Here is an 8,884-nt window from a genome sequence, read left to right as displayed (position 1 = left end):
ACTTTATGTCACCATTATTCTGAAAGTGACATTGGTTACTCCTTTTCAAAATAGTTAGCAAACATTGAAAACTAGAGTGGGCTTCGCTGGTGGCTCAAGTGGAAAAGAATTTGCCTGCAATGCAGGAGATGTGGGTTTGATCCCTGAGTCAGGAAGATCCCTGGAGAAGGAAATGGCAACCCATCTGGTATTCCTTCCTAGGAAATCCCATGGACAGAGGAACCTAGTGGGCTACAGTCTACGGGGTTCCAAAGAGTTGCACATGACTTAGCAACTAAACAACAACAAACACTAGATTTAGAGGTATTTAAAAATTCACATTAAAAATTACTTGTGATATGTGAAATGGGAATTAGAAACTCATTTTTTCCACCAATTTTTGTGGTCCCCTCCAACTCCCCCAAATCCCTGACCCCTAATATCTACTAGTTTGTTCTTAATCTTTATAATTTTGTCATCTTGCAAATGCTTTATAAATGGTATCATACAGTATTTGACCTTTTGAAATTGGCTTTTTCACTCAGCATAATGCTTTTGAGATCCATCCAAGTTGTTACGTGTATTGGGAGTTGGTTCCTTTTCCTTGCTGAGTAGTGTTCCATGATGTGAATATACCACAGTTTGTTTAATCATTCATCTATTGTAGGACATTTTGTTTGTTTCCAGCTTTTGGCTACTACAAATGAATGCTATGAACAATTGTATATGGGTTTTTATGGGGATAAAAGTTTCCATTTTTAGGGGGGACAAATGCCCAGTATACAGTTGTTGAGTCTTGTGGCTTAGCTGGTGAAGAATCTGCCTGCAGTACGGGAGACCTGGGTTTGATCCCTGGGTTGGGAAGATCTCCTGGAGAAGGGAACGGCTACCCACTCCAGTATTCTGGCCTGCACAATTCCACGGACTATATAGTCCATGGGATTGCAGGGTCAGACACAACTGAGCAACTTTCACTTTCACAGTAAGTGTATAATTTTTTTTTTTTTTAAGAAATCACTGGACTTACATTCCTACCATTTATATAAAGATAATTAGGGGAAACTTAGCTTTAACCTAGTTACGCATCTTCTGATGTATCTACAGGGATATATTGCTTCTCTCCTTGCTTTGTAACTTAGCAGCAGTTGGAGAGTTGAGAAAAAATACACTAAAACGAGTGTCAGTGAGTCTGAGTAAAACATTTTTCTCTTAAATGATGATTTTTGTAAATGAATGATTTTCTTGGTCACATCTTCCTTGCGTGCTCATGCTCAGTCACTTAGTCACGTCTGACTCTTTGCAGCCCCCACGACTTCAGCCCACCACGGCTTCTCTGTCCATGGGCTTTCCCAGGCAAGAATGCAACCCACTGGAGTGGGTTGCCATTTCCTTCTCCAATACCTTCTCTATATTGCCTGTTAATAAGTCTGATCCTGGGACTTCCCTAGGGGCCCAGTGGTTAGGGCTCTGTGCTCCCCAAGCAGGGGACCTGGGTTTGATCCCTGATGGGCAAACTGGATCCCCCACATGCTGCAACTAAAGATCCTGCATGCTGCAGCTAAGATCCCAGTGCAGCCAAATAAATAAATAAATAAAGTTTAAAACAGTTTTCTGATCCTTTCAATTCAGGCTAATACATTTTTTTTTCTCTCAAAGAAACAGTCCTACCTACTTGAAGTATAGGTGTTTTTTTCTTTACAGTGAACACTGTTTACAGTGTTTCATGTCCCATTTGTCCTATTCTTAATGCTGATTCAATCCTTGAGGCCAGTCTCTTGCTACACTGTGTGCTGGTCATGAAAATAAGAGCACTATTTTCTGTTTGTTCTAAAAAAAAATGTAATGTTCAGTATCTTCAAAAATATAATAAGGGACATTATTTTTCTTAGATTTATTTTTCTAGAAATTTATTTTGTTTTATTATTGGAATGTTACAGTGTTGTACCAGTCTTAACTGTACAATAAAGTGAATCAACTATACGTATACATATATCTCCTCCCTCTTGAGCCTCCCTTCCAACTACTCCCCACTCCAGGTCAGCACAGAGCATCAAGCTGAGCAACTTGTGCTCTACAGCAGCTTCCCACTAGCTATGTATTTCACACATGGTAGTGTATATATATGTCAGTGCCGCTCTTCCAGATCTTCCCACCCTTCCTTTCCCCCATTACGCCCGTGTGTCCATTCTCTTTGTCTGTGTCTGTATTCCTGCCCTGCAAATTCCTGTTCTATTCATCTGTATCATATCTCTAGATTCCATATATGTATGTTAAAATGCAATATTTTTTTGTCTCTTTCCTTTTCTCTTTACTTTGTATGACAGACTCTAGGTTCATCCACATCACTACAAATGATCCAATTTTGTTCCTTTTTATGGCTGAGTAAAATTCCATCGTATATATGTACTACATCTTTTTAAAAACACTTTTTATTTTGTATTGGAGTATAGCTGATTAATAATGTGATAGTTTCAGGTGAATAGAGAAGGGATTCAGCCATACATATATGTGTATCCATTCTCCCCCAAACTGCCCTCCCTTCAAGACTGCCACATAACATTGAACAGAGTTCCATGTGTTACACAGTAGATTCTTGTTGGTTATCTGTTTTAAACAGAGCAATGTAGAGTTCTCTTCAAGAAAATTAGAGATACCAAGGGAACATTTCATGCAAAGATGGGCGCGATAAAGGACAGAAATGGTATGGACCTAACAGAAGCAGAAGATATTAAGAAGAGGTGGCAAGAGTACACAGAAGAACTGTACCAAAAAGATCTTCACGACCCAGATAATCACGATGGTGTGATCACTTATCTAGAACCAGACATCCTGGAATGTAAACTCAGGTGGGCCTTAGAAAGCATCACTATGAACAAAGCTAATGGAGGTGATAGAATTCCAGTTGAGCTATTTCAAATCCTGAAAAATGATGCTGTGAAAGTGCTGCACTCAATATGCCAGCAAATTTGGAAAACTCAGCAGTGGCCACAGGACTGGAAAAGGTCAGTTTTCATTCCAATCCCAAAGAAAGGCAATGCCAAAGAATGCTCAAACTACTGCACAATTGCACTCATCTCACATGCTAGTAAAGGAATGCTCAAAATTCTCCAAGCCAGGCTTCAGCAATATGTGAACCGTGAACTTCCTGATGTTCAAGCTGGTTTTAGAAAAGGCAGAGGAACCAGAGATCAAATTGCCGACATCCGCTGGATCATCAAAAAAGCAAGAGAGTTCCAGAAAAACATCTATTTCTGCTTTATTGACTATGTCAAAGCCTTTGACTGTGTGGATCACAAGAAACTGTGGAAAATTCTGAGAGAGATGGGAATAGCAGACCACCTGACCTGCCTTTTGAGAAATCTGTATGCAGGCCAGGAAGCAACAGTTAGAACTGGACATGGAACAACAGACTGGTTCCAAATAGGAAACGGAGTACGTCAAGCCTGTATATTGTCATCCTGCTTGTTTAACTTATATGCAGAGGACTTCATGAGAAACGCTGGACTGGAAGAAACAAGCTAGAATCAAGATTGCCGGGAGAAATATCAATAACCTCAGATATGCAGATGACACCACCCTTACGGCAGAAAGTTAAGAGGAGCTAAAAAGCCTCTTGAAGAAAGTGAAAGTGGAGAGTGAAAAAGTTGACTTAAAGCTTAACATTCAGAAAACGAAGATCATGGTATCTGGTCCCATCACTTCATGGGAAATAATGGGGAAACAGTGTAAACAGTGTCAGACTTTATATTTGGGGGCTCCAAAATCACTGCAGGTGGTGACTGCAGCCATGAAATTAAAAGATACTTACTCCTTGGAAGAAAAGTTATGACCAACCTAGATAGCATGTTGAAAAGCAGAGACATTACTTTGCCAGCTAAGGTCCGTCTAGTCAAGGCTATGGTTTTTCCAGTAGTCATATATAGATGTGAGAGTTGGACTGTGAAGAAGGCTGAGCGCCGAAGAACTGATGCTTTTGAACTGTGGTGTTGGAGAAGACTCTTGAGAGTCCCTTGGACTGCAAGGAGATCCAACCAGTCCATTCTGAAGGAGATCAGCCCTGGGATTTCTTTGGAGCGAATGATGCTAAAGCTGAAACTCCAGTACTTTGGCTACCTCATGCGAAGAGTTGACTCATTGGAAAAGACTCTGATGCTGGGAGGGATTGAGGGCAGGAGGAGAAGGGGACGACAGAGGATGAGATGGCTGGATGGCATCACTGACTCGATGGACATGAGTCTGAGTGAACTCCGGGAGTTGGTGATGGACAGGGAGGCCTGGCGTGCTGAGGTTCATGGGGTCGCAAAGAGTCGGACACGACTGAGCAACTGAACGGAACTGAATGTATCACATCTTCTTTATTCATTCACCTGTCAATGGACATTTAGGTTGCTTACATGTCCTGGCTGTTGTAAATAGTGTTGCAGTGAACATTGGGGTACATGTGTCTTTTTGAATTACGGTCTTCTCATCAAATTTATTTTTAAACAATTAACTGAAATTCTGGAAATTAAACTTGACACGACTCAAGAAAAAAAGCGTTAAGGACTCACTGCAGTTAAAAAAGGGCCCACAGACTCTCCTCCTTAAATGTGTCTTAGAGTGGGGAATTTCAGTGCTTTCCTTTCTTCCCAGCAGTGAGATTCATGCAGATTTCTTCTCAGCTCTAATTTCCAAAAGAGTCAGGGCTTACTTCTCCATCACCTTTGGTGGGCTTGACTCATAAGCTAGAGCCGCAAATGACTCAGGTGAGCAAGAACCACAGAGACCTGTACCTCCAGCTTAGAAGAACCTCAGAGCCCAGCCCTCCATCAGGGACAAGAATCTAAAGGCTCACCTACGGGCTGAGAATGATGTGGACAGAGTTTCTAGAATATAGGCCTATTACCATCAGGGCGTTGCTGAAGCTTAGGGTTGAGAAATTAGGGCTGTGATGAGGAGCCCTCATCCCCTCTCTTCCCTTTCTCCTGACCCAGGGCCAGAAATCGGTGGTCCAGTGATAGAGAGCTATAGAGTTTCCAGAAGCTGACGTGTTTTGAGCCTGTATGGTTAGAGTAGATTATAAACAGTAATAAACAGACCCATAAAATTGCTCAACGCAATGGAAGTTTACTTTTTGCTCCTAACAGTACAGTAGAGTTGGAAAAGTGTTGTTGGAAAAAAGCAAAGGAAATGTGACTCTGTGCCATGCTGCCATCCTGGGACTCAGGCTGGTGGTGACATTGCCATCTTTAAAACTTGGTTTCCAGGAGAATACAGGACAGGAGAGTCGAGGCGGTGCATTTCCATCTCTGTCAGCCAGAAAAGAGGAAAGAGCATGAAGGAGTGAGTGCGGGAGGATTATGTGGGCCAAAGCGAGAAGCGGTGGACACCATCTGCACTGATGTTCTGCTGGAGAGAACCCAGCCGTGTGTCATCTTCCTCCCCGCAGCTACAAGGAGAGCTGGGACCTGGGGCCTGCTAGCTGTCCAGAGAAGCAGGGAAGGCTTTTATTGGCTGGTCAGCTACCACAGAGCCATTTCTACTTCGCTGGTGTCTGGAGCAGCTTCTGGTAAAAGGGGAAGGGACTTGGGGGCCTGAGCACAGTGACTGCAGCAAAGGTGAGGACTTGTTTGCAGAGAGTATACTGAGTTTCCTTCCTACCAGGAGCAAGAGAGGTAAGCAGCGGCCTCAAGAGCTGATTCTGTCTGTGGACACAACAGCTGCTCTCTGGAGGGAAATTTCCTGTTCCCGGGAAGCTGGTCAACTTCTCTCCTCCAGAACAGAGTATCAGTCGGCAGAAATGAGTTCCAGGGGGCTCATGAAACGTTTGTTCACTCCGTGTGAACTGCAGGAGAAGGGATAGGAAGTCAGTGCCATTGAACAGACAAAGGAGAATGGGACAGAGTCATGTCTGTCTGCAGAGGAGCCCAAGCGTCTGACTCTGAAAGTGCAGAGTGTCCTTGAGGAAAGTTCTGCTGACAGTTCGCAGATGTCGGGGGTGGGGGTGGGGGTGGGGGAGTGCTCTGAGTGCTGCAGCGCCAGGACAGGAGCCCTCCTTTATTACGACCCACCCCTGTGCAGGTAAAGAGCTGAGGCGGAACCAGCATGCGCAGATTCTCTTCCCCTCTGCCCTTGGCCCAAGGGCAACCACACAAAATGGGATTAATTGGGATTATGGGGGCTTTGGCTGCTTGGCTGCTACTCAAGGATGAATGCTTAATTTATGTCTCAGTGATCTTGACTCCTGCCTGATTAAACTGGTTCACTCGGGCCATTGTTTGCCAAGGACTTTCCTTTCAAAAGAGTGGCTACAGGTGGTTCTTTTGTGTGACAGACTTTTAGCTTTGCTACAGTACATGGCTCTAATGGATGGCTGCAATACCACCTTTCTCCAAAATCGCTAAAAGCACAAATAAATTCAATAGGTTCTCCCCTCACCTTTCAGGGCTTTTCTTGTGATGGCAAAGTGTCAACAGGTGTGATTGTTCAAGAATATATAGAACAGATGTGGAATTATTACTGTGCATTAGAAAAGAGCATTTGTTTGGAAAATATCCACTGAGTAGAGATGTTATTAAGATTCAGAGCGTCTCACCTCCCCTTAGCAACTCACCCCTGCAAATCAAAAGGTGCCCTTGGAGTCCCCAGTCCTGATGGTGCCTGGTGGCCTGGCTTCCCTGTGCTGTTTCTGCTAGTGAATGGGCTCCTGTGTTAGGCAAGCAGTTCAGTCTCTGAGGTCTGCTCCAGCCTGAGCCGAGCTCTGTTGTGGTTTGAAGGGATGAGAATGTTGGGCGGCTGCTGCTGCTGCTGCTGCTAAGTTGCTTCAGTTGTGTCTGACTCTTAGTAACCCCATAGACGGCAGCCCACCAGGCTCCCCCATCCCTGGGATTCTCTAGGCAAGAATACCGGAGTGGGTTGCCATTTCCTTCTCCAATGCATGAAAGTGAAAAGTCAAAGTGAAGTTGCTCAGTTGTGTCCGACTCTTAGTGACCCCATGGACTGCAGTCTACCAGGCTCCTCTGTCCATGGGATTTTCTAGGCAAGAGTACTGGAGTGGGGTGCCATTGCTTTCTCCAGAATTTTGGGCTACTTGGATTTAAATGAAGATTTTCCACAAACCTGAACCGGTTTGATGGTTTTAACCCATTTGACTAATGAAGTTAGTTTACTAACATATAAAGCAACTTTTGGGCTAACTTCATGTTTTCTTTCTTGGCCCTTGAAGTCAGTTATAAAAGCCAAATTGGTTTGGGCACATCTGCCCTATGGCATACTTGAGACTTTTCCAGAGACCATATGAACATCTTCAGAAGCAAATAAGCTGTTAGACTAAATAACTAAGTAAAGTTTCTGTCCAAAAGGGATGTTATGAGAAACTATAGTCTATGACTTTTGTGTTTAGTTAAAAATAAAGATTGTTTTAGTATAGTAAGCTGACATGACAGAGACCTGTGCATTAACGATGAGATAATTATTTTAATTAGTTAATTCTAGAAACTTATTTCTCAATATCATACAAAGTACTGTAGAGCTTAGGAACATCCTCTGTGCCTAACCCATCTTCTCCCATTCTGTGTTGTTATGGTATTACTTGGACTATGCTTGAAAAATGTCCGAATGTATCAATATTATTTCTCCTAGCTTTATATAAAGAAAGCAGCTACAAAACATAATTAATTAAGGTGAGAAGTCTATCACATATCTTCGAAAAGTCCAATGATAAGTATTTAGGTTCAAACTCTGTTTTCTACAATGATTCCATAAGTGTAAAGACTTTTCTGAAAAATGCAATTATGAGCATATTATGATGTTAATTAAAAGTTACTTTAAATTTTATAACGTATTATCTCCTGAAAATACTCTGATGATAAAATTTAGGATTTAATCAACTAGAGAGTGAATGATAGTAAAATTGATTGAGTAACTCAGTCTAAACATGAGAAAGAAATAGAGATCCTAGGGAAACAGATAAATGAGAGCATATAAGTCTAGAATGGAAATTATTCAACTCCATCAAATAACTTAAAAGTTAGAGAGAGGGTAAAGATGTTGCTCAGATTCAGAATTAGCAGAATGAGAGATGCCATTTTCCTGAAGTTGCATGAAGCCCTTCAAGGTAAGAAAAGCACCAAGATAAGAAAAGGTTGCTCCGAGCATCGTATGAATACCACAGGAGCTTCAGGTACCTCATCACTTGCCTGCCTCAGCGGGTGTTCAGGGCACACCCTCCCCTGCTCTGAGCCCTGGTACTCAGTTGCTTAGAATTGTCCTATTCTTTGCAACCCCATGGACTGTCACCCACCAGGCCCTTCTGTCCATGAAATTTTCCCATCAAAGAATATTGGATTGGGTTGCCATTTCCTCCTCCAGGGGATCTTCCCAACTCAGAGATTGAACCCTCATCTCATGCATTGGCGGCTGGATTTTTTTTTACCACTGTGCTGCCTGGGAAGCCTCCCCTGCTGAGTAGGTCCTTCCAAAAGTTGGACAGTTTGAAGATCTGTTCTACTGCTGTGGGTGGAGACATAGTCTTACCATGGGATGTTAGAGCTGGCAGAGACCCACAGAATCTTCCAGTTTAACCCTGAATTTTATAAAGAGGAAACTGAGGTCCAGAGAGGGAGATGAGCTTTCCTGGAGTCACGCAGAAATATTCCCATTGCCCTTACTTGATTTACTAGGAGCCACTCACGCTGTAGGGGCTTCCATACTGGCTGAGTGGTAAAGAATCTGCCTACCAATGCAGGAGACCTGGGTTTGATCCCTGGGTTGGGAAGATCCCCTGAAGAAGGATATAGCAACCCATTCCTGGAAAATCCCATGGACAGAGGAGCCTGGCAGGCCACAGAGTTGGACATGAGGTCACAGAGTTGGACCCAACTTAGTGACTGAGCACACACATATACTTTCCACATATAGAAAGTAA

This window comes from Ovis canadensis, chromosome 7, assembly GCF_042477335.2.
Source record: "Ovis canadensis isolate MfBH-ARS-UI-01 breed Bighorn chromosome 7, ARS-UI_OviCan_v2, whole genome shotgun sequence".
Lineage (NCBI taxonomy): Eukaryota > Metazoa > Chordata > Mammalia > Artiodactyla > Bovidae > Ovis > Ovis canadensis.
This window is presented reverse-complemented; position numbering follows the sequence as displayed.